The 25,405-nt window shown below is 31.3% G+C and overlaps 2 protein-coding genes across 3 annotated transcripts in view; one reads left to right on the top strand and one right to left on the bottom strand.

Annotated features, from left to right (window-relative positions):
- Positions 1 to 25,405, bottom strand: part of LOC130451580 (uncharacterized) — a 238,042-nt gene that overhangs the window by 44,827 nt on the left and 167,810 nt on the right. The window lies entirely within an intron of this gene.
- Positions 5,724 to 25,405, top strand: part of LOC130451581 (tetraspanin-9-like) — a 181,835-nt gene continuing 162,153 nt past the window's right edge. The window contains exon 1 of one of the 2 annotated variants that reach the window (XR_008910757.1): positions 5,724 to 6,033. The gene's annotated coding sequence lies outside the window, so the exon portion shown is untranslated. The remainder of the gene's footprint in view (positions 6,034 to 25,405) is intronic. The other variant, XM_056790682.1, reaches the window with a different exon arrangement.

Raw genomic sequence — 25,405 nt, 5'->3', positions numbered from 1 at the left:
AAGAATGGGTGGTACAAGGAACATAATCTGCTAAAAGTTTAATTGATTTGATTCGTATGTGGCTGCCTGAGTATATATCTGACATATTGCTCGCATTTTCATATGATTGACAATGACAGTTATCATTATCATTAAAGACTATATTTGATCTATTAAAAAATTAATATTTTATCCACAGATTAAAAACTAAATTAATGAATTAAATTATAATGTACTGAAAAACTATTAGCATCATTCAAGGTAAAATTTTTGAACCAACAAATCATTTTGAGAGGAAAAAATACTTGAAATAAAAAAAATTTTTTCAGTGTATTCTTCATAGAATTTTTTGTATAAGATAGTTCACAAAGAAATTTAAATTTTTTTCTTTTTTTAACCTTTAATATTCTACTTTTTCATTCGACGAACTTGAAATCTAAGACTATAAGCTACAAATGATACTTATGTTAAGAAATCGTATTCAATAAAATTTAAAATTCCAGATACTCTATTTTCAGTAGAAAAAAATATTCTTAGATTAGAAATAACTATTATTAGACTCGATATCATTAGGACTACATTCCACAGTAGCATTTTCAACATCGTACTCCTAATTGCTGATTTAAAATATAAGCTTCTCGACTGCATAAACGAACAGTTGACAACCCAGCATAGCCAGTTACATGCATATACATATATCATTCAATTATTGTATTTATGTCTTCTCATGTAGTTTTCTCATACAATATTTTTTCTAACTAATTTAATTTGTTCATATTTCTCTGATATTGATAAAAAATATTGTTGTATTAAACAATTATTCCTATGGATGTAACTAAGTCCATACTCTTAATTATTACAATATCTGGATTGATACCTCAATATATTAAAACAATAAATATTATCAACAAATTTGTTAGCTTCGTTTTTAGTGTACTGTATGTTTTTTAGATTTGTTGGAGCAACTGTTATTCTACGTTCTCAATAAGTTATCGAAATAATACACAGGATAAAACTTTTTCATAACAGGATACTATGAAATCAATTAGAATCAATTACGATTCATGTATGTATTAGGATGCCCTGTACACCGAGACCCAAATGATCTATTGTGTGCTCCTTTCTTGTTGCGATAATGGGGATTCTTAGTGTTTACAGCCGATCTAATAATCTCATTTCTCTTAGAAAGTTCAGAATGTGGGATGGCCCTAGCTGCCAGAGATCTTCGTCTTCTTTTTCATACGCTTCCAAGGGTGAGTAGAGGACTCGCCCTCTTCGCAACAAAATCTGTACATTGCATCAGATCTATGTATCAGATCTTTTCTGGTTATAGCTTCCCAGGAGGGTATTTGCCTGTCTCTACCCCTATATATTCTCCCAGTAACGGGTTTTACCCCTATGAACATTTTTTTCTTATCCAGTGCTTCCTCTATTAATCTGTAGGTCATACCACATAGAGGTTCAGGTGCTATGAAGAATTTGGTCGATTCATTTTCCAAATGCATATATTTCTGTTGGAAATATGCTTGGTGCGTTGTCCAGGCTTTCAGACTGTTTGATTCTAGGACTGTACACTCCTATTCCAGTTCTATTGCTGTTTTAGAGCTATACCATTTGATGGCATTTCTATTCATTTATCGTATACTATTTTGATCCCATTTGCTGCTACATCTTAGTTTTGAAGTACATTTTTTCTCATAGCTAAACTTCTTCGGTATTTCAGCCTGTGGCATATCCTAGATTTGATCATTTTTTCCGGACGATTTATCCTTGTTGATTCCTTCTCCGAACATTGACTGACTTTTTACCGCCACGCTTTTAAATACTGTATGTAGAGGTGGAAGATTTATTCGCACTTCTAAAACAGCTGTTGGGCATGATCTCATGGTCCCGGTTGCACATTGCAAGCTAGTCTTTGTATCTTTGAGAAATTTCCTGTTATGTTGAGACTAGTTCTAGTACCCTATACGTGGTGATGATTGGCCTCACGATTGCCATATACGTTCACAGTAGTATCTTTGGGTTACAGCCCCAATTCCTCCCTACGAAATTTCTGCATACCATCAGGCTTTCGTGGCTTCAGTGGTTATCTCCTTTCCATGTTCATATTATTCATGATATAGTATATCATGAATATATTGATATGTACGTTGTGTATAAATTTTTCGTGAAGAACACTCATTAAATTCGTTATCACCGAAAGCTGAACACACTTTTTGAGGCTTTTAAGTTATAATTACTTCGCCCGTATCTCTATATTCTCAACTATAGCTGTATAGCTTAAGTTCAAACTGTCTTTTTTTGCGTTTGTAAAGAAGTGTATTTATTGATCCGAGGAAAGCTTTGAAATATGTTGGCTTATGTCTCTTGGAGGCAAATTTTGCTGTATTGTTTAGATTTTTCTTAAGTCGTGAGATGGTTTTGCATTTATTTGTAGGTTTATGACAAAGTTTTTACCAAAAGATCAGTGTGTTGAAAACCTCATAAATCTGATTATATACTGATAATGTGTAATGAATTTATGATATCTGCCCCTCAGTTTTTAGTTTTAGTCCAAAATATTTCTCAAGTTCAAGCATGCATTATTTTTTTGACTCAATATTTTAGGAAAGAAACCGCTTTGTGATAATGTGACTTACTCCAAATAAACGCGTTCGAAATTGACATTTGTGGCGTAAATGAAAAATATCCCCATTTGGATATACATAATATCCATGTCACGACTTCACCTTTACAAAACCACGCGATACCTTACTCATGTGCGGTAAGAACGTTTATGGATATATTAGAAAAATACATTGAACGTTAACGGATAGAATCAGAGTGTTCATTTGAACCTTGAGTTATTCTTGAATCTGATTTGGAATTTTAAGAAGCGTAGGTGATATCGATACTAAAATATTTATTTTTAATAGACATAAGGCTAATAACGTATATAATTAAATTGTCATGATAGAATAATTCTCCATTTTTCATTAATTTTTAGGCCAAAATATTATACTTATATTTATTATAATGCCTAGTTTGTCGAATATTTGACCCAATACAAAGCAATTTACTTCATAAAATGATTGAGCCTACTCATTCGAAAAATGGTTAACTTCAGCTTCTGCATGTTTTCAATTTGGATTTAATTCAATTTTGTTGAATACATATTATTTTCCACTGAAAAATATATACAAAGCGTCGTATAAGAAACACATGTTTTAAAAGGTTGCTCAAATCAAGAAATATCTGAATTTATTTAATCCTTGCAGTTCCTGTTATGAACAATAGATGCCATTATATACATATCATCTGATTTTTAGGCGTATCGGGAATAAATTTGGCTTGACAGAAAAGGTATATTCCGATACAGCAGTTTTTTTATAACCAATCAAACATTTTAATATTTTAAAACGCCGCGCGCCGGCAATAAGTTGAGTTTGAAGCGATGCTATCTGTAATACAAAATCTGCAGGACTAGTTTTTTCTCTAGAAATTTAAGATGCAAACGTTTGACGTAGATAAGGCTTGAAGGCAATTTAAAAACAGTCAAGTATCGCATGAACATTTTAGTAAACGCTTCCGTCATCAAGAGAAGTTTTCCTAGATAATTTCACCTTTCATTGAGTAAAAATTAGTTTAGTATACTAATAACTATCAATTGAGTTTCTTACAGGATAATTCTTCAGTTTGGAAAGAGTAAAGAGAATAAGTTCAATAACAACAAGGAGAAGATTATGTGTTCTCCTTCGAAAGATTATGGAGCTTCATAATAAAAAATATATGATGATGTTGTGGTATCTTAATTCATCATAATTAATCAGAATGAGGCTTGGTAGATGTTTTTGCCAGAGTATGCTAGATGTTGTGAATGTTAATTGAGGACCAAGATATTTGGAGATGTGGCTTTCTGCTGTGGTGTTATGGAAAGCAAGAACAATTGAAATTAATATATGTTAACGTCGCTCATTTGCTTAGTTGAATTTTGGAGTTGGTTTTCTAGATGTTAGTGGTTTCGCGATCTGATCATCTAAGGCTGCGGTACCGAGCTTGTAGGTTGTTAAGACGTGCTGGAATGTATTAACGGGTACTTGTATTAATAGAGGATTGACTGTTTGGAGGAAATACTTTTTCAAACCATGAAGAAAGGGTGAGACTTAAAACCTTGCCTGAAGGAAGCATTACGTTGGTTGATAATGCATTTGACACTAACAGCAATTTCACTTCAAAATAGACGATCTACTTCGAGTTATTCTTACTACGGGTAGAAATTAAGAAGAAGACAAAAAAGACAGTTAATATTTTTGTGATTGATACCTTCAATTTTCAACATAGTGGTAAAAAAGATGTATAAAAGTAGATGAGACAGGCGAATAGTGATCAATATTATTCAGAAAGAGCATCATACCAAACCGCCAAGAAAATGTAATAAATATAAGTACTATGCAAAATCTGGTTATAGAGGAGCCGATGCGGATAGTGAAAGCTGAAACAAGATAAGCTACCTAGAATTAAACATGGTAATGAAAACCGGAAAAAATACGATTTGGGAAAAGTACTAAGCCACAGAAAATCACTTCTAACAAGAAATAAATAGAGAACTAAATTTAAAACCGTGCGTCGACCACACAATAGAAAATGGTTACAAAGTAATGAGATATGTAACAGGAAAAATATTAGGAATTATTGAAGGGAACAAACAAAATAAATGGTTTGATAAACAATGTAAAAGGGTTCCGGAAAAAAAATGAAACCAGACCAAAAGTGATTAGTGAAGAAAACATAAAGGAATATAATAAAGCGAGAAATTATTAATTATGTAGAGGAAACAAAAGAATTTACTCTGAAACGAAATTATTAAAAATTAAAGAAGTGTACAAAAATTCTGAAATGAGAAATTTTTATCAAATCAAGGTGAAGGCCAATTCTAGGAAGAAGAAATATAAGACGTCGTAATAAGACGTAGATGTATAAAAACTAAAGGTTTCATTCATAGAAATAAACATCAATGTCTGCCATATGCGGACGACATAGTACTCATGGCAAGATCTAGGAAATTACTTGAAAATGTATTTAAGCTATTCGCCTGGTGATCAAGGAGAAAAATACAGAATAAATAGTAATGAAAGATAATGAGAAAACCTATATTACTATAAATCGTAATAGAATTCATGGACAATGAACGAAAAAGAGCAAAAAAACTAGAAATAAGGGAACGTATAATGCTCAGAAAGATTTAGGATAGAATTGAAGAAGAGGGAGTGCATAGAAGAATAACAAACAGAGAACTGTCAAAATTGTATCAGTAACCAAGTATAACCCATATAATTAAAAAACAGAGAGGGAAATAGTTGGGACATAAAGATAGAATCACAGAAGATTGATGGGTAAAAAAAGTACTAGAGGGTGGAGAAGTTGAAAAAAGAGAAAGACCAATGAAAAAGTAGCTGGAGGAGGTTAGAAGAGATTTGAGAAGAGAATGGGTGTGAGGTACAAACTGAGGCAAAAAACAGAAGAAAAAAATGAAAACATATATAGGCGTCAATTAATGAAATGCTATAAACAGACTGTGCCAGATTTATCGATTCAAGAGATTTTTGAAATGAGGCTATCCGAATTAACACAAATTCCATAATCATTCATGACCAAAAAGTTATTATAGAAGATACCCATAGTCATATGCCAGACCGGTTCTGTTGTCGATGTCCCACCCCTAGCCACGGTCGTCGGCGCCGCGACGTCGACGTATTCGCGTTTTCAGTTCGGCGTTTTCCTTGGTTAGCGCGTGCACGGAGTCCCTAATGTTGCTCATGCGACAATATGCTCCGATGTTACGAAAAAAATGTTGAAACGCCCCCATCGGTGAATTCCACGTACCTACCGGCTCTAAAACTTCACAATTTACCAAAAGAACATAAGAGTTTTTGATTGAAAATGATAATAAGTGACTTACGTCTTCTGTGATTGCCGATTACCGTGTACCTACTATTTTGTTTTTCTTGTTATTTGGTGTCTGTTGAAGAAGTGCTGGAATATACGTGTGCAATAGGGTTGTTTGAAAGACAGAAGGTTAGTATTTTCCTGTTTTTCTAAAAATCGGAAATGTTATACAAATTGTTTGAATAGAGAATCAAGAAATATTATAGAAAGTATAGAGAAAATAGATATCAATCACATAACAAAAGCACGCTTAGGTTCTTTACATTAAACAACACAATTTCAATCATTTGATCTGGGTTGATAAAAAATATTTTGTGTTTACAAAAAATCTTAAGGAAAGTATTCCATATTTGTATTTATACTTTTGTCTAAGAGAAATTTAGAAATAAATATTGAAGTATATGTGGAGAAAATATGAATGCTCAAGCAATTTTTGAATTTTATAGACACCAATTTACTGAAATGTGCGAGTCAAATACATAAATTTATGTGTTGGGCTTGGAAATGTTTTAATATTAACATATTATCTATGCATAGCTTCCTATTCTCACCCTGTCCATTTTAAATTTCAGTTAAGTGATTTACCAACCTGATTGTCTTTTAACTAATTTCATTGCATATCAGACAATTGTCCTCTCACACTGATTTCGCGGTTATCTCTCATTTAGGTTTTAGCTCCATTTTGAAATTCATCCCAAGTATGTTTGGCGATTTTTATGAACTATCTTTATAAATTTTGTGTAGAAACGCGGATAATCTTAAAATTTTAATTAAACATTAATTTTATGAGCACCACGTGCGAATGAATAGTCAAGATGTAATAGGAAATGTTCTGACATCAACAACTTGAGATACAACTTGAAAAAATTTAATATAATGTCGAAAAGAAACGGATATTGAGAATATAAATCGACGTTCAAATTTGAGGGAGACAACTTCCGCTGAAATTTTTGTTCATTCATAAAACTGATGAGACAATTTTAATAGGCATAAGTTTGGGGATGGCGTTTTCCAGAGGTCATTGGTTTTTGAGTATGAAGAGATTATTTATTTATTTCATTATTGAACACTAAAATATGGTATTAAGTGGAAGTGATGAAATCTCAGCACAAATATTTCTCAAATAAAGATTTATTCTGTATTTTGTTTTCCTGGACCAAAAAAAGTTATGAACATTCAGAATTTCCATTTTCAATTATGAGGGATCTTTTCTTGTGAAATTATTTCAATTATGTAATGCATGAAAAGCAATCTTACAGATTGTGTAATAAGTAATGTCGATTCATTAATGCATGATAAGTGGAATACCAAAGTGGATTGAATGTACACTGCTATAATGAGTGGACGCCTTCGTAAAACAAAAATAATGTACAATAGGGTGTTAAATCCTATTATATGCAAGCGAAATATTGTTCCGCGATAATAACCCAAGAAAATTAGTCTCAGAAATTATATGGTGTTTGTTGAAAATTAAATTTTTTGCGAAGACTTCTAGAAAGCTTCTTTCGATGAAAAAATACTGGGAATCCTGCCTCTATACGATCTAAATTAATTTTTTGGTAAAATCATTTTTTCTCTGAAAGTATCTTATGAAATTTGAAATAATTACACCTTCAGTTTCACCATTTTTAAGTTACAAATTTGTAAGAAGCTTAATATACTTCGTCATTCAAGCTCATGCTTCAATTTTTCTTCTATTGATAGGTTTTTTATACGTATGTGAGCAGTTACTTATCAGTTATTTTCATGAAAATGCCTTAACAAAATACCAGATCAACCTGATTTATCAGAAAGTAGTAAGAACTCAGGTTCTACGAAGGCTGTAGTATCTCGTTCAGATGTTCCAAAAATACTTGAGAAATGGTTAGATCAGTTCATTAATGTAACTTCCATCATTTGTTAAAATTAATTTGGACTAAATACAAGCTGGTTATATGAAAATTAGGGGAATTGGTTAAAAACTTGTCAGTAGTGAACGATGTTGTAGAGCGAACCGGTAGACTAATGCAAGAGTACAACGATTTGTTTACAAAAAATGAAGGACAGAAATAATTCTTAATTCTATTTTAGATAAATACGAGCTTACTTAGGGTTTTGAGTGAGGAAATTTAAATATTAAAATAACGTTTCTACTTATGTAATTTAAAAAAAAATATGAATTTGAATATCTTTCATTTTTTCATTGACTTAGGTCTTTATTGTTATTTTGATCAAATATATTTTTTTTATTGATTTTTGGTTCATAATTTTCCATATTTTGAAAAAAATTATATTTTATTGCATTGTATTTTACACATCGTAAAAAGCACGTATTGTTCTGAATTAATAATAAATTCCCTGTGTTTTTTCATCAGAAAAAAGGCTTTTTAGGGGGTGTCGCACGACATTTAATTTTTAATGACTCCTTTTGTATATATATATATATATATATATATATATATATATATAAATAAATAATCAAATATATAAGCAAAAATGAATAGGATGCACAACTGGACTATTATGAATCATGAAAAATTTATTGACTCACGTTCATTTAAGTAGCAAACAAATTTAGCACTGTAGCGTAATAACATACAGGTGTGTATTTCAACTGCGAAAGCAAAGTGCGTGTAAAATTTCTCCCAAATAAATTTGCGATTATCAAAGAGAAACGTATAAACATACTTAGCTTTCGAATAAGATTATTCTCAGAAGAAAAAACGTACTATTAGTTATACATTCCTTTATAGTGAAATATTGTTTATTTTTTTAAATTTAAGATACCGAATCGCTTCTTTAAATTGAGAAGTAGTTGTAGGAAAAAACGAGTAAATAAACCAATATACCTGACCTGTTTGATTTACTCAAAGAATTTTCACTGATATAAAATTACTTAATTTTTTGTATTTTCATATTTTTAACAAACTATATGGATGACTGCTCGAATGGAAACATGGTATGCGTTCTTTTAGGTTTTTAAAATTACCTTTCTATTAGATAACAATCACGAAAATGAAATGTCAGAATACAGGGAAATTTGTTGCAGAAAAATAGGAGAACCATGTTTTCATTATTGATCGTTCATACAATATAATATCAAAATATTTGAAATGAGAGAATTGTGTCCAAAGTAATCATTAAATTATGAGGTATTTCTAAATGTATGTTAAGTCTGAAATATAAGGAAACAATCACGAGTACCCTCTAAGTTATCTTAGTGAATTCTGAAATGCTCACTGAAGTTGAGAGACGTAAATGAGCCTATAATCCAGTGACTCTTAACGATGATAGATAATTAAACCATAACAGTAATCACCAAAATCGGTACTCCACAAATCGGTGTAACGTCACCACAACTATGGAGCCTAGTAGTAGATGAACTTAACAAATTAATCAAGCAACCCTAATGACGCCAAAGAGCTAATCACTAGATACAAATTCGTGGTACCATGTGTGACATCATCTAGAAATCAAACAAAGAAATCGTGAAAATTCGAGATTCCATTCACGTGGCTTCATAGGCTTCAAAAATCCACTTCGTCTAATTCTCAGGAGATTGAGAGTGAGAATTTCTCAATATTGCTCTGTGATAAAAAGAATCTGAAATGACATAGTGTACTGGTGCTTCCAAAACCACAGTAGGAATAGGGATTGGAGTATAAAGGCAAAACCAAATACTGAGAATTAATAGCAAATCGCCATAGCAATTTCCAGCAATTGGAAAGTGTTCTCAAAACAATTTAGACAGGAACTATCGAAAAAGAAATATAGCCAAACGGGCAACTTCGAAATAAGCAACTCGAAGTTGCTATGTAAAGTCTAGAGACATGGCAAAGTCAACAAAGTTCTCCTAATTCGAATGCCAGCCATAGGTATTTACTGGGAACTGAGGCAACCAATAATGCAACAAGAGCCGATCTTTATCTTATGGGGTAATTTCCTAGAAGTAGAAATGAAGAAAATAGAAAAGGTAATAAGAAGAAACAATCTACGCGTTGTCATATTGAAAGTAGAGAATTAAAATTTCAAAAGCCCTTTCAGTCAAAGTATGCATACATCTAAAAATATTTAAGCATAATTGCCAACTTTCGCAAGAACAGATTTTTTTAGGTCGTATAAACCACTTCGATTTTCATTCTAATCTTATCGGACTATACCTATGTTTCGAAAATAAGCAAATCAATATTTTTGAAGCAAAAAACCACTTTTTGATAACTATATGCGGAGACGAATATTTAATGTATCTCAAAAACCCTTACGGTGACATGCTCTGCTGTCAATCCACACCATCTCTTCCAATTTAAAATCAAAAGGAGAAATATATAAACTCGAACTATGATAGTGATAAAAATTAGATCTAAATCTAAGGCCTGCTAAAATTTAAATTTTAGAATTACGAGAAACTTTACACCAAGCTAAATACTGTCTAATTCATCCTGCATAAAGCTTCAATGGTCGATTGGCTATCAGAGTATTTGAGTAAGCAAACAGTATTTCGAATCCTAATTATGCTATTGGTAACACTACCACGAAACGTGTGTATTTGTTACAAATAAAATGAAATATGTTAGCTCAATATACTTTCCCTGTATTAACAGTAAGGTGGGCATGAAATTCTTACATAAATATAATTTACTTTTGCTGTAAACAGTACATACAGATTACTATCTATTATTACCGTCCCGAGATAACTGAATGTTATCATCGGGATCGCAATTATAAACTGAACTTCACTGCTTAATCCTGGACAATTGCCAGATGTTCATTTGAAGTTTTTAATTACAACTTACCAGGAAACATTCCTTAAAGTTTTAATTATAGACAATAGAAGAGCTTATAAGAGCCAAACCATTCGAGATAAATTACGTATCTACCAAGTATAAAGGAAAATAGGTATTTAAATTCTGAGAACAAAGTGTTAAATGAATATTTATAAATCATATATCTCTCGTATAACTATTTTATTGATTTTATTGAAGTTCAGTGTTTTCTGAAACACTGCCTTTATAGCGTTGCGAACCATCTTAGTCTGACTTTGCCAATATTATTTCTTGAACTGGAGAAACATACCTAATAACGTGTCTAGCCATCTGAGGTACGATAACAATATAAATTATTTGAGACAATGAAATGAAGTTGGAGAGTTGTTGAATTAAAATATAAATATAAATTGAAAAATAGTTGAAGTGTGATAGTGAATTATATAATAATAAATAATATATGATATAAATTGAATTATAGCAATTGCAACTACAGATACAATGTATTGGAATTTGTGGTTTCTTTAAATCATTTTTTGATCGATTAAATAGAATACCGGCTATCAGAAATGGAAAATTGAAATTATTTTCTTTATATTTCAGACATTAAATATTTTTGCCATCTCCTTTCATGAGGTATGTAATTTATGTAAGTTGGATAATTTTTTTACCTTCATTTGTTGAGAGATTTGGCTTTTTCTAAGCCAAATCGATAAACATTTTGTTCTAAATAATCACCAATAAAAAGATTTGGAGTAAATATTAGGATTAGGAAGACCAATTGATTTTACCAAATTAACAAATAGTTTCTTTCATAATTAGAATATTTCCATTTCGCAAAGTTCCATCAGCTTGATATTATCTTTGGGAAATACTTCAAAGCAGTTTTCGACGTATACTTCCCTCCCTTCTTCTGATACTGATCGATTTCGATTCTTATAAGTAGACTACTCAAAAATCGGAGTGTAAATTTAATGAAACAGTTTGTATTAATTTATCTATGCAAATTCCTGTGTACCGTACAAAATTCCACAGAAACAAGAACATAGTAGCGCTAGCAAGAACTCATTGTAATTGAACAGAACAAGCTACGTCTATATTACAAACGGCACTGCACTGGACTAGTATTGAATTGCTCTATTTTAAATATCGCGGAAGAAATTCCTACAATAAAAGCTCCGCCGACAGCAATGTTATTGGTTATTAATGAGTCCTTGTAATATACTAGTGGAAGAAGATTCAATATAATAAACGACTCCATCAGATTTATATGGGTTGGATATTGTTCATGTAGAAAAGTTTCTTCTAAAAGGTACTACGTGATATTGGATGGGACGATTTGTAATTTCGTATATTCAAGAATACTCTTAACTACTTTTTTTATGAATACAAAGTAAAATGAAAATATGAACAGAGAATGTGAATGAATGAAATATGACAAGGATTCAGTTAAGAAAACATTATACCCAAATTATTTATTACAAATACAGTAAGTGAAATAATTTAATTCTCCATATTTTGATTGTCGGTATGACAAAAAAGGATGTAAGGGTAAAACTCGGCTCTCGTATTTATGATTTACAGGAATACAAAATATCCCTCGAATTTGCCCTTGACGTTTGTGTTAACGCTCAATGAAACTATAGTCGATGATAAGCCAATGTATCACAGATCACTGTCGGATCCTTTGTATTGCTAATGAGGATGAACCTTAATGAGAACTTATGCAAACATTGTGATTAAACATGTCCTCTATTTTTACGCTACAAATAGATTTGTTACTGGAATAATACCCGTAATTGATATTCCAAAGGTAAGGCGAAATTCATTATCTGATAGGGATTTCTTGGAACATAATATAGTCTTTTGTAAAAGTAATTTATCCATTTAAAGAGTACAGAAACCAATTCAATACATAATAAATTGACAAAAGACGATTAATACAAGTATTTTTGTTATGAATTTCATACAATTTGTACGCAAACCAGACACAATGTACTCTTATAAATATTTTTCCCAATAGCCACAAATGTGATGTGATATTTTCAAATAAATTTCCCTCACAGTTCTAATTTAAGTTAGATGTAAATTGATGATTGATCTTAAGATCAGATTGTAATGTTAACACATTGCCGCGCAAGGGTAATTGTTATATATTATATATATATATATATATATATATATATATATATATATATTTAAATATTATTTAAATATATAAATTTAAATAAATTTCTTATTTCCTTTTGCCTTTTACCTTTTGATATATTAATGCATCTAAATGTTCTTGATTTTAGGTATCTTCTGTTTCAAAATTAGTTTTTTATGGTTTTTAAAAGAAATATAAATTTTGACGTTGACTTTTCTGTAAGTCTTTATCAAAATATTTTGATAAAGACTTAAATATTAAATATTTATAAATATTTCAATTAATCAATATTTCTATTAGTCAATTTGAATATTGAATTTTGAATTCCATGAGTTTAAAAATTTTTACAAGCTTTAATAATATCAAAATCACCAGAAATCTTAATTAATTATTTCCCAAACGATGAATATATAAGTATTCGAAAGTTCTGAAAATATATTGAAGGTAGTCCACTTTGGTGTTTTCTTGCCACGTTCCAATAAAAAACTACTCATAATATACTACTCATACTGGCAAAGACCTCTTTACAATTCATATATATATATATATATATATATATATATATATATATATATATATATATGAATTGTAATATATATATATATGAATCTATTTTCATTGTCATTACGGTTTCAATTTTGCAAGAAGCAAGCAAGCCTTATTTTGCTAACGATGCCACCATATACATCGCACAAATTTCCAATTAACTCTAATATCCAAGATCAAGAGCTCTGTTCAAGTTTTGTGATTGATAGGCCTTGTGCTTCATGCAGAAATAACGCCTGGTCCACAGCTCGGACTATTTACACAAAATGAACATTTGCCAATTAAAAATCCACTATCAACAAACTTTGCTTCCCCAATGGAAGTTTTTCCATTTCTTAAGAGTTTTCTAAGGGTCAATCTGCAAACAAAAAGTCAGAAAAGAGTTGAAAATCGAATTTTAACAGATCTGAGAAACTAGAATTAGAGGTAAATCAAGTAGATCGCGAGAAGAAAGCTTTAAGTGTGACAAAATTTTTACAAAATTAGTAGAAAAAATCCAAAAAAAAATCGAGAAAGAACTGAAAAGTGAGACCTCAGAAGATGAAGAAATTTGGGGTAGCAATGATGTTAGTTCAGATGACGTAGACTCATTTTCCGCTTCATATAGGGTCAGAGATACTTCTGAAGTGGAAATGGAAAATTTCTTTGAGAAAACTATTACTCAAGTTGCCGACTTCGTATTAGTCTCTCCCTACGAGAGAGATCAGCCTTCCTGTTTGAGATATAGTTAAGATAACAAATAACCAGTTTTTATATAGTACAAATACATTTGTTTATTAGAACTTAGTATAGAATGAATTCAAAAGAAACTAGAAACATTTTCTATGCTGTGAATTATATTTATGATTCATGATAAAAACTAAAATGAGGATCAAGTATCTCTACTCTCCCAGATTAAAAATTAAAAAACAGATATTTACATTCTATATTCGTGTTTTTATAGTACTACACAGGTTTTGAGAAATAGAAGTTGATAGAGTCCCTGGAGAAAGAAAATAAGTTTATAAAACGGAATATTGAAGAGACTAAAAAATTCCTTTCCCGCTTCTTTGATATTCAAATTGATTTAAGCCACTCTAATGTCTCCAAATATGCAGCTTTTTCCAACTGTTATACCTGGCCTTGCTTATGTATAATTTATGTTTCGTACTTATAAATCCATTGGTGTATTTCATCTATCCATTTACACAGGCACAAATATAGGTTATAAAATATAACTTGCCTTCAAATTTCGTTTACATTCGCCAGTATAAATTACGATGGAAAGAGTTTTACTTTTCTCTGTTGAATTGCAGAATTTGTTTTATAGAAACATTAGCTAAAGAAAACTTGAAAGTTCTCAAATCGAAAAAATTTTATTAAAAATTCAATGTTACATGAATGGACTATAACTTTCAAATAGAGTTTATGTTTCTTTTAAAAAAGTCATGAAATCAATTTTTGACCTATGAAATAGTTTGAAATTCATTATTTTTCTGTAGGTATTATCGATATTGCATTTAAAGGATTTAAAGGAGGCATTTTCCAGCGATACATGCAACGTAGAGTAATAGTTGAAAGCAGAATGCACTAGTGTCTTACACTATTTTGATGAATTATTTATGAGGAAGCATGGTTTTACGTGATCGGATAATGCCGTCTGAAATTTCTGACTCACGGACCGTATATTCAGTAGGGAAACATTTTCTTTTAGAAGGGATTATCAATACCAAAGTAACATGAGTCTGTGCATATATTCTAGTATTAGCAACAATATTCAATCATCATTTGAATGAATTGAGTGCTGTCATCATCAATATATTGGTACAGAAATAAAAAAATATATATATATCCCACGTGTCCCTGCTGTGGATGTCGGGTGTGTCTGTGCCTTTTTATTCATGCAAAATCTTCCGCCACTAATTCTACTTTATTCATAGCCTCTTTCCATTTTATATTTCTTTCTCCTTAAATTCTGGCATTTGTGTTTTCCTAAGATTTCTTTGGACGTCTTTTGCTTTTCTCTAGCTTGCCAAATATTTTTTATCTGCCTGTTGTCCCCAATTCTAAAAGATTTCCAAACAAGCTGTTGTTTTCCAATTGTTTTAATCACAGATTCTATATTCAAGTCTTTTCTGTCGTTTCGTTTCTTATTTGATCTTGATGGTATAATTCTAACTGTGTGTAAATAGTTCATTTTTGCTGCTTGAATTTTGCATTTGAGTGAGTTAGTGAGTACCCAGCTTTCAATACCATATATAAGAGCTGGTCGAATTATTCTATGTATGAGTAACAATATAAGATGATGCGTGCTCGTCACGGTTAAAAAAATTATTTAAGTGAAAATACGGAAGATACATTTAACAATGTAGAAAGATCTAAAACGCTTCATAGCATTCTAGAGTAATTGTAAAAGTAATTAAGTGATTCAGCTTCACATTAAAAATACAAAATTCTTATCAATCGATTAAAATATTTTTGGATATTTCAAAATAATCTTATGTAATTTAAAATTATTCAGAATGAAGATCTTGAATCTATGTGGATAGTCTAGAATCCAGAGGGATGTACGATAATCATAGTTTACATGCATCTTAATCAGGCAAAATTTGTAAATTATTCATTTTATAATTTTTGCTATTTAATTACGCCCTCTAGCGGTGGACCTACAACTCTGTAAATAATTTCCAGGTTTTTATCGAGGTCACTTTTGTTATAAATTTTTCTTTTCTCGAAGCTGTACTAAAAACGGTTCCCGTGATATGGCCGGGAGCCATTCTTATTGGGACACCCGGTACAAACACGACATAAAGTTTTAATAACAAACAATAATTTACGACCTTACAAAACCTAGCGAATTGCTAGTAATTTAATAAAGTTCAGTATCGTTTAACACGCTTTTATTAGTTTTGATTGTATCTATGTATCTTTCAACTTTATTTTTTTGTACTAACAAACGTAGGAATAATTTTATAAATTGCTACTATTATCCTTATCAAAATCTTGCAAATTTTTCTTGTTTTTCATTTCGATTATGGAAAAAGGTGATCTCACAGAGAGATTTCTTAAATCTATGAATGTTAATTAATCTTTCTACAATTATGTTATCATAATCATTAAATTTGAATCCTAATTATTAAGGTATCTAAGTATTAAAAAAATACCGTTACGTGCATCTATTTGTTGGTAAATTGTTTGATTCATTTTCCACTTAAACTCGAAAGATACAATGAAGACAGAACTTTTATTTAGTATGGAGGATTGCTTAACGGTTGTGAGTGTTGGTGTAGTGGTAGTGTAAACCGTGTGTTCAGTAGTAGTTCAGCCACAGACGGTATATGAATAAAAGAACTTGATTGTTAGGAATTAACTATATAACGGTGGAGTATTAGATAAAAGACTATTAGATATTCTAGTCATATATGATTAAATAAATAAATTATAGTCCAAAAACTCTTTTTATCGTTAATCAACTTAAAAATTAAAAAAAATAGTTTTGTATATAAGAATAGAATGAACGCCAAGAAAATTGATTATTCTTATGCATGGATAAATATTGAACAATCTTGAGCTTATACTTCTTAGTTTGATAAACTATAAAAGTGTTTTTTTAGTGAGTTGAAATTTTAAATTTATTCAAAATTGTTTCAGTCAGCTCCCTATACAGAGTGAGTCATGAGGATTTTTACTACTTTTACCATATGTAGAGTCCCTCAGGGAGGCTACTAAATCGTGTCAATCCTCTTCTTCATCAATTTACTGGATGAATTGTAAAATTGACCACAAATTTTAATTGGCTATGGTATTTACATAGCTTATCAGATTTTTTAATTTTTTTTGATCAAGCGTTCGATTGGTATTACCCAAAACTAGATATTTCAGGACCGGCTTGGGGAGAATCAGTTTGGGAATTTTCAAACTACATAAATAATAAATGAAAGCGATGTATCTAGCAATGTTGTCGCACTTTTATCTAATTTTTAGAGAACGATGAAATCTTATCAAACATATAACAACCATAATGACACATCATATTATGAGATATTAATTTGAACAAATACTATAAATTTCGATTATTTTAACTGATGAGTACATACAATATAATTTAATAAGTAGGTTTAAATTGAACTACATCTTTATTGTCATTTTGCATTATCCCTAGGGACTGATCAATTGTTTTTCAATTTAGAATTTTAAGACAAAAATCGCATTGGGTCATCATTGAAAAGTTAAACCTCATGCTTCTGTTGATTGTAAATGATTAAAATTATATATTGGATAATACTAAATTGTATCAACTGTAGCAAATGAAAATAACGAGCAACTTCAAAAAGTTTTAAAATCAAGATTAGCGTTGACCGTTTGACGTTTCTTTATATTTTATATCCTTTGTCATTGTCATTGTCTAACTACACTGCGTACTATTGTATTGGCTTTGGTAGAGCTTTCGTTCAAAATGCTAAATCAGTTTTCGACCACAGAATATGAAGACATAATTTTTGTTAATGGGTTCTGTAATGATATTAGTTCAGCTGCTGCTAGGAAATATCACTGGAGATTTCCTGATAGTCCTCGAACTCTCAGTTATCCAACATTTGGGTCAGTTTTTAATTATTTGCGGGAAAATGACTCTTCTCCTAGTGGAAAAACAGAACGACATGTAGATGGAGCGCAGGAAGATGATAGTATTGATCCTGTTATTATGAACCTTATAATAAGTTGAGAATTTAATGTTAATCAAAATTACAAAAAAATCATCTGTACCCATATAATATTCAAATGGTTCAACGACTACACCCTGGAAATAAAATCCATAGGTTGATATTTTGTAGATGAATTCATTGACCAATGCTGTACAGGATACTATTAACAGATAAGGTTATAACTTAAGGTTAAATTGTCATAAATGACCAATTAGTAGGTACTCACATTTTTGATAGTCATTTAAGAAGACAGGTCTGTTTGGACTACATAATATTTTGACAAATTTGTTACGACGTGAACTTTATTATCCGAGGAATGTATTTTCAACATGATGGGGCATCCCCCAACTTTTTACTGGCAGTGAGAAAACATTTAAATATTCTTTAGAACAGCAGGTGGATACGACGTGGAGATGCTATTCTATGACCTTCAGAATCCCCTGACTTAAATCCCGTTGATTACTATATTTGGGGACGATTGGAACAACTACATTACACAGAGATTATTAATAACCAACAACAATAAATTGATAGAATCTCACTTTTTTGTGATACTATTAATAATAATTCCTAGAGTATCCATACTTCAATAGTGCAATTAATACTACAACATTAATGTGTAGATTCTGCTGGGTTCCCTTTCGAGAATCTACTCGATTATTTTTATTTTTTTGCAGTTATTGTATTTATTTCAGTTCTTATTTAATCTTCTTAACTACATAATTCTAGTTATTGTTTCAAAATTGCTGCTCGTTATTATTATTATTTACTGTTTTTTGTTGTTTAGGGTTTGTCGTTAATGTAATTCGATACAGTCGATATCATTTTAATTAAAAGACTCGAAATTTATAACATCTGTTAAAAATAAAAAGTGCAATATTCAATAGGAATCCCTCAATTGTTTTTGCCGAATAGGGTCCTGGAAATTCCAAGTTTATATCAGTCGAATGCTTGATATGAGTCTACCCTGCATCATGAATACATTTCAAAAATCAAATGAGCTGTCTACATAACAATATAGTTAGTTAAAATTTATGGTCAATTCCACAAATTACCCTGAAAATCAATAAAGACGAGTGGAAGCTTTTTAGTAGCCAAATGATATCCTTTCTGAGGGACTCTACTAATGGTAGAATTATCTAAAGTTCCTCATAACTCACCCTGTATTTTTTCAATTATGCTTCTAGTTTTAGGGGGTATAATAATATTAAATATAAACTATATATATTTTAACGAATTACTCCAACAATAAATTACCGGATGCGTCCACTGTTATATAATTATGTTGTCACTTGTATAATGTAATTATGGTTTCGACATCTTGAATCAATCGATATGGGATAGCTAGGTTATATATCAAGTAATTCTTAATGTATCGATTAACATAGAAGCTAGATAATATGATAAAATTAGTCATTCCACTACAATGGACATCAATTTATATCAGATAGTTGCTTGAATTTTTAATTAACCGATCGCTTTTATTTTATTGTACTCCTACACCTCTTTTCTTTATAAAGTCGATTCATAACTTCATTCCATTTACCGTCGGCCTTGCCGACCGCCGTCGTTCGTCCGCCTACATATAAAATTGTCCTTTTAAATCCTTCTTCGTGTGCTCTACTGCTATGTATTTAAATTTTCTGTTCATATTATCTTCATTAATATTTCATATTTTCAGTATATTTGGGTTTTTTTTTTCTAAAAATGATTGAAGATTAAAAAAATTCATTGCCTTTTTGTATAAGTGAATTATTTTATGAATAAAAAATAGCTTAAAGCACTAGAAAAACACGCAAACTAACAAACTATAGAATATTTTTTTAAAACTAACAATAAACCTGCTAAATGCAGTATTCAGGCTTCAATACGTATCAATAATGTGGAAAACAGCTGAAGTGGTAATGATACCTAAACCAGGAAAACCAGTGCATAAAGTAGAATCCTACAGAGCGATATCCTTTTTACCAAGTATTCCAAAATTATTTGAGAAGATACTATTAATAAAAATACAAAACATACTTGATCAAAACGAAATTATTCCATCACATCAGTTTGGCTTCCGTAGCAGGAAGTCCACAATAGATCAAGTACATCGAATAACAAATACAATAGAGACATCTCTTGAAGAAAATAAAATATGCTCATTTGTTCTTTAGAAATTGCTAAAGCATTTAATGAAATGTGGCATAAGGGTTGGTTACTGAAAATCAGAAAATATTTAGAAATATAACTCCTACCTGAATATTCAGAGCTCCGACTAATTGAAACAGGGGTTCCTCAAGACAGTGTCTTGAGATTAATACTGTACCTGTTACATACTTGTGACATCTCTGTTACGGACGATGTTGAACTGGCTACATTTGCAAACGCCATTGCAATACTGTTGGAGAATCAAGTAAAGAGGTTGTCAGGATTCTTCACAATTCAAGTAATAAAATAGATGTCTCCACTGACAAATAGCGTATTGGAATCAATGATGGAAAATCTGCCCTTATCAAGTTTACCTATAGGAAGATAAATAATCTCCCAGTAAGCCTAAATAATAAAATTATCCCATATAAGAAAACGGTCAAATATCTAGGACTATATCAGAATATGAAACTAAAGTAGCGGAAACATATCAAAAATAAAACAGAGGAACTGAAATTCAGATATAAAAAACTATATTGGTTACTAGAGAGAAGCTCACAACTTACTGTTAAAAAAATAAGGTACTAGTATTCGAACAAATTCACAAACCGGTATGGGTTTATCGTTTACAACTATGGAGCTGTACAAATGGAAGTAATGCTTGCCGTCAAAGAGTCCAAAACCGAATACTAAGGAATATAGTTAACGCCTCGTCATATGTCCGAAATAAAGATCTACTCGAGAACTCTATATAAAAACAGTCAGAAAAGAGATAAAGAAAATTGCTGGAGGTCACGAAGAACGACTTCATAACCACATAAACAACGAAATATTGGACACATTCCGCAGGCTCAAACGCACTAAGCCTTTTGAACTTATGTGAAAAGTGGAATTGCAATAATTAGTGAAGTGCGCATAAATGCCCATTTGTTAAGTGAACCATTGGGAATGCTTAGGACAGCAAAGTACTTAGTAAATTAAGTTAAATGTAAAATCTCAGTCAATCGTGAGAATAGACGCATTGTTTGTCTCATAAAAAAACTAACATAGAGTGCTTAATAAATGATATCTCTTTCATGATATTCCCACATCCCGGACCAAATTTTTTCTCATTATTAGAGCTTGTTTAAAACACATATATGAACCTCAGTTTTTCAACAAATCTTTAGAATTTGGAAGGTTCAAATAAAAAAAAAATCCGAGATATCTACTAAGCATTTATTGATTGGATTCGTGTGATTAAAATTTTCCTACCAAATAATCATGCAACATGAAATTTTAACATTTTAATTTGATTAAACCAACAGGAAGCTTCATCTCTTGTAGAGATCCATATATGTGTGTTTGTAAACACTAAATAATTTATTGTATACTTGGCCTATTTGATGTATTAGTGGTTTTATGGCTCTTATTCGATTTTCCCATCTCGTGTTCCTGAGTGATTTTATAATGTATTTTAGTGATTCCACAGAATGATACAAGGGTCTCCCTAAGAATATAATAGTTCGTAGATGCAAAATATTACAGAAAATTACTGATATCATTGTTTATAGGGTATACCCGTTAAATATAAACATAATGCAAAGGTTTCCGGTTCAGAACGATGGAATTGGTAACAAATTCATGAACTTCCGATAACTTATTTGCTGATCACTAAAATTTTTTATATTTAGATTCACCTATATTTAAAAATATAGGGAAATAGGCTCTCCGCCCTCAATTTGGCCGTATTTTATGAGCATACCAGATAAAAAGCAACAAACTAGAATTTGGAAACAAATCGCATTTATGGTACTAGTGAAAAATATAATTCTCAGAGAAATATATGCTTGAATGAGGAAGTATATTTAGTTTGGTCAGAACAAAATAAAAAAATACATTACAAATTTTTCGATGTTGTCGTAACCAAGCTTGTGTTTTCAAATTGCTTTCACCCTTATATAGATTATCGCCAAATTGTTGGACGTTATTTTCGAAATGTCCCATGGCAAACTGAGAGTTTCGAATCCACATATTTGTATCTACATACCTCTTTCGATCTTCTGTTAGTTATTCTGATTTAATCATCTCGGCTAGTATTAATTGTACTAATTACTTTGGTGGAGAGCCCTTTCATCCTATCACCTGAATAATATAGAGAAATAGGTGTAAGTTCGAAGTGGATTGGACATTTGATCGATTTGGTTCTAAGATGGAATACAAGTACAATATATAAACGAAAACGAGTTGACAGAAGAGTGATTTGTCAGAAGTTTTCCGCTAAGGTGATTATTGTTTTAGTTTTCGCCTTGTTTCTGATGACATCTGTCAAAATTTCACGTAAATCTAAAAGATGGATTAGCTACTCATATCAAAAAACTGTTTCCATTGTTGGGTGAGTGTGAAGTAAAAAATGTACGTTGAGAACTAAACATTATGTTTTACGTGAGTAAATAAAGAGACCGGGAAAACGTTACGTAATATAGAGTGACCCGTCCCATGAAATGATTTGTAAGTAGTACTATGCTTTTAAAAGTGGCTACATGAACACGAATCTTCGAGATTTACTGAATCTATTCCAGAAATAATTAATAAAATCCGTGTCCTTGTATTTAGTGATCGTCGAATGGTAGTGAGATAGCGAAGAAAGTAATTATTTATACCGAACGGGTATGCAGTATTTTGCATAAAAGATTACACACGAAAACGCTGGTTGATTGCTTAATGCCGATTAAAACCTCGCTCTCATAAAAAATTTAAACGAATGCTGGATAGTTTCCATCGTTATCCAAGTGATTTTTTCCGTCGATATGTTACAGCTGATGGAAATCGCACAATATTCAATACATATAAAATTATAGTGGAAATGACAAATATTGTTTGTGTATACGAGGATATATTGAAAAATTCTAAGCCTACTATATAACCAAACAAAATTTCAATGTCAAAATATTTTATTACTCAACATTTATTACAGCGAACCTGCAACGTCTCTAGACCTTTAAAAAAAATGTTTCTTCTTGCTCTGCAAACCAGACCTCCACAGCTATTATTACCTCCTCGTTGTAAGAAAATTTACGACCTTTTAAACTTTTTTTCAGTTGAGGAAAGAGATGATAGTCGGACGGAGCCAAATCTGGTGAATAAGGGGGATGTTCTAGTAATTCAAACACTTAATCACGAATTTTTTGCACGGCAATATGAGATTTGTGTAAAGGGGCGTTGTCCTGCACAAAAAAAACACCTTTGGATAGCTTTCGCGACTTTTCTCTTTAATTTTTTCCCGTAGAGTGAACAGTAATGTCGAATAGTAATCTCCAGTTATTGTTCTACCCTTATCCAAAAAATCAATCATGATTACTCTATGGCAATCCCAAAAACTGAAGCAAGAACTTTTTCAGCAGATTTTTGGACACGAAACTTCTTGGGTCTTGGAGAACCAGAGTGTCACCATTCCATCGATTGTCGCTTTCTTTCTGGATGTATGAAGAAATGTACCCCAGCCTCATCCATAATAACAATTCGGTTTGAGAAGTCTACATCGTTTTCAAATCGAGCACAGATCGAACGCGATGCTTCTACCCTTGCACGCTTTTGGCTAACATTCAAACATTTGGGGATCCTTTTTGCAGCAATTTTTCTCATGTCCAAATTGACGTGAATTATTTGATGAACGCGTTCGTATGAAATATTCAGTGCTTCAGATATCCGTTTTAGCCCAATTTGACGGTCTGATAAAATCATGAACTGCATCCATATTTTCGGGGACTGACACAGATACTGGCCATCCCGTCATCCCGTCATCATCTCCAATGAAAAATTTACCTCTTTTGAAGCTTGCTTTTCACGGTCGCATACCAAGGACATTGATCACCAAGGGTATTAAGCATATCTTCGTAAATTTGCTTACCTTTTAACCCTCTTTAAATACAGGTACCTGATGATGGCTCTATACTCCAATTTTTCGATTTCCACAATTTCGGACATCTTTTTTCTTTTAATTTATTGAGTAACTCTGGTTTACTTTTTTGGCGTCAAACTTTACACTGACACTTCTAATTAGTTATTATTCGTTGCTATGGTAACGCAATATTTTGTTTATGCATGAAACTGGTCTAGGCTAACTAGATATCAATACATCCTCGTATAAGTCCTAGATCTCAATTTTTTTACGAGGGGGTAAAAAACAGAAAACTACGGTTCGCGTTTGCTTATATTTTTACCTTATCATCATTATTTCATATATCAGATTCCCACTGAAGGGCATATTCCTCTCGGAAAGAGCTGTTATTGCTTTTTTTCATGTATTAAGTTTATCGTTTTTAAAATATACATACGTGGATGCACAGGATCGGGACTAACATATATCAACTATATTATTGTATTGTTCATTAAATGTTACTGGCCCAAAAAGACTTGGAATTGACGCACAGCGTAGCAATATGAATATTTGGAACTGCATTCTTGGTGGACATTTGGAATGCACAGAGGTTATATCTTTCTAATGAATTTCGTTATTTTCGCGGGTAATATTTAACCAAATTATTAAATTCAATAATCAATAAGATGAACTGTCTCGTACTTATTTTACAGCATGAATTCCACTACTTTGAGCAAATTATTCAATATTATATTTACACTGTCATGCTTCGCTAACTACTTCTTCGTACTACTTCTTTTGAAATTAGTTTAAAGATAATTTCCTTGATAAAATAGTGGAGCCGACAAAAAAGCAATATAATTTTTGAGTTGGTTCAAATAGGTTCCTAGATTCCAGGCATGAGGAGGAGGAGGAGGAGGAGGAGGAGAATAAAAACCTTGGACACAGCATTTAATAAGTGAGCCAAGAGATAGCTGATTCCTTTTTGCAATGTAATTTTGTACTCCTTCATAGGAACTAACCATATTGGAAATGACATTGGCCACTACATTATTCAATATCTAAACTATTAATGTTTCTATAATATGTTAACAAATGTACTGTCTTTCCATAAGCGTCGTTGGAATGAATAAAAATCTCCTTTGATTCATACAAATCACCAGCTCTTCTTAACATTAGGAGCTACCTGACTTATTTATTCGCTATAAGATGCATCTTGAGTGCAGTCGAACATTATTGTGTAATTATTCTAACTGTGGCAGCGTAGGTTATAGCGTTAAAGGGAATTGCACATATAGGAATCACTAATAATTATTTGTTATCATTATATTATTATTTACTTTGACTGAAATAGAATTGGTGCACTGACTATCAATACCGCATCCGAATA

Source organism: Diorhabda sublineata, chromosome X (assembly GCF_026230105.1).
Source record: "Diorhabda sublineata isolate icDioSubl1.1 chromosome X, icDioSubl1.1, whole genome shotgun sequence".
In the NCBI taxonomy this organism is placed as follows: Eukaryota; Metazoa; Arthropoda; class Insecta; order Coleoptera; family Chrysomelidae; genus Diorhabda; species Diorhabda sublineata.
The sequence above is the reverse complement of the archived record's forward strand: the minus strand, read 5'-3'. Positions and strand labels throughout refer to the sequence as shown.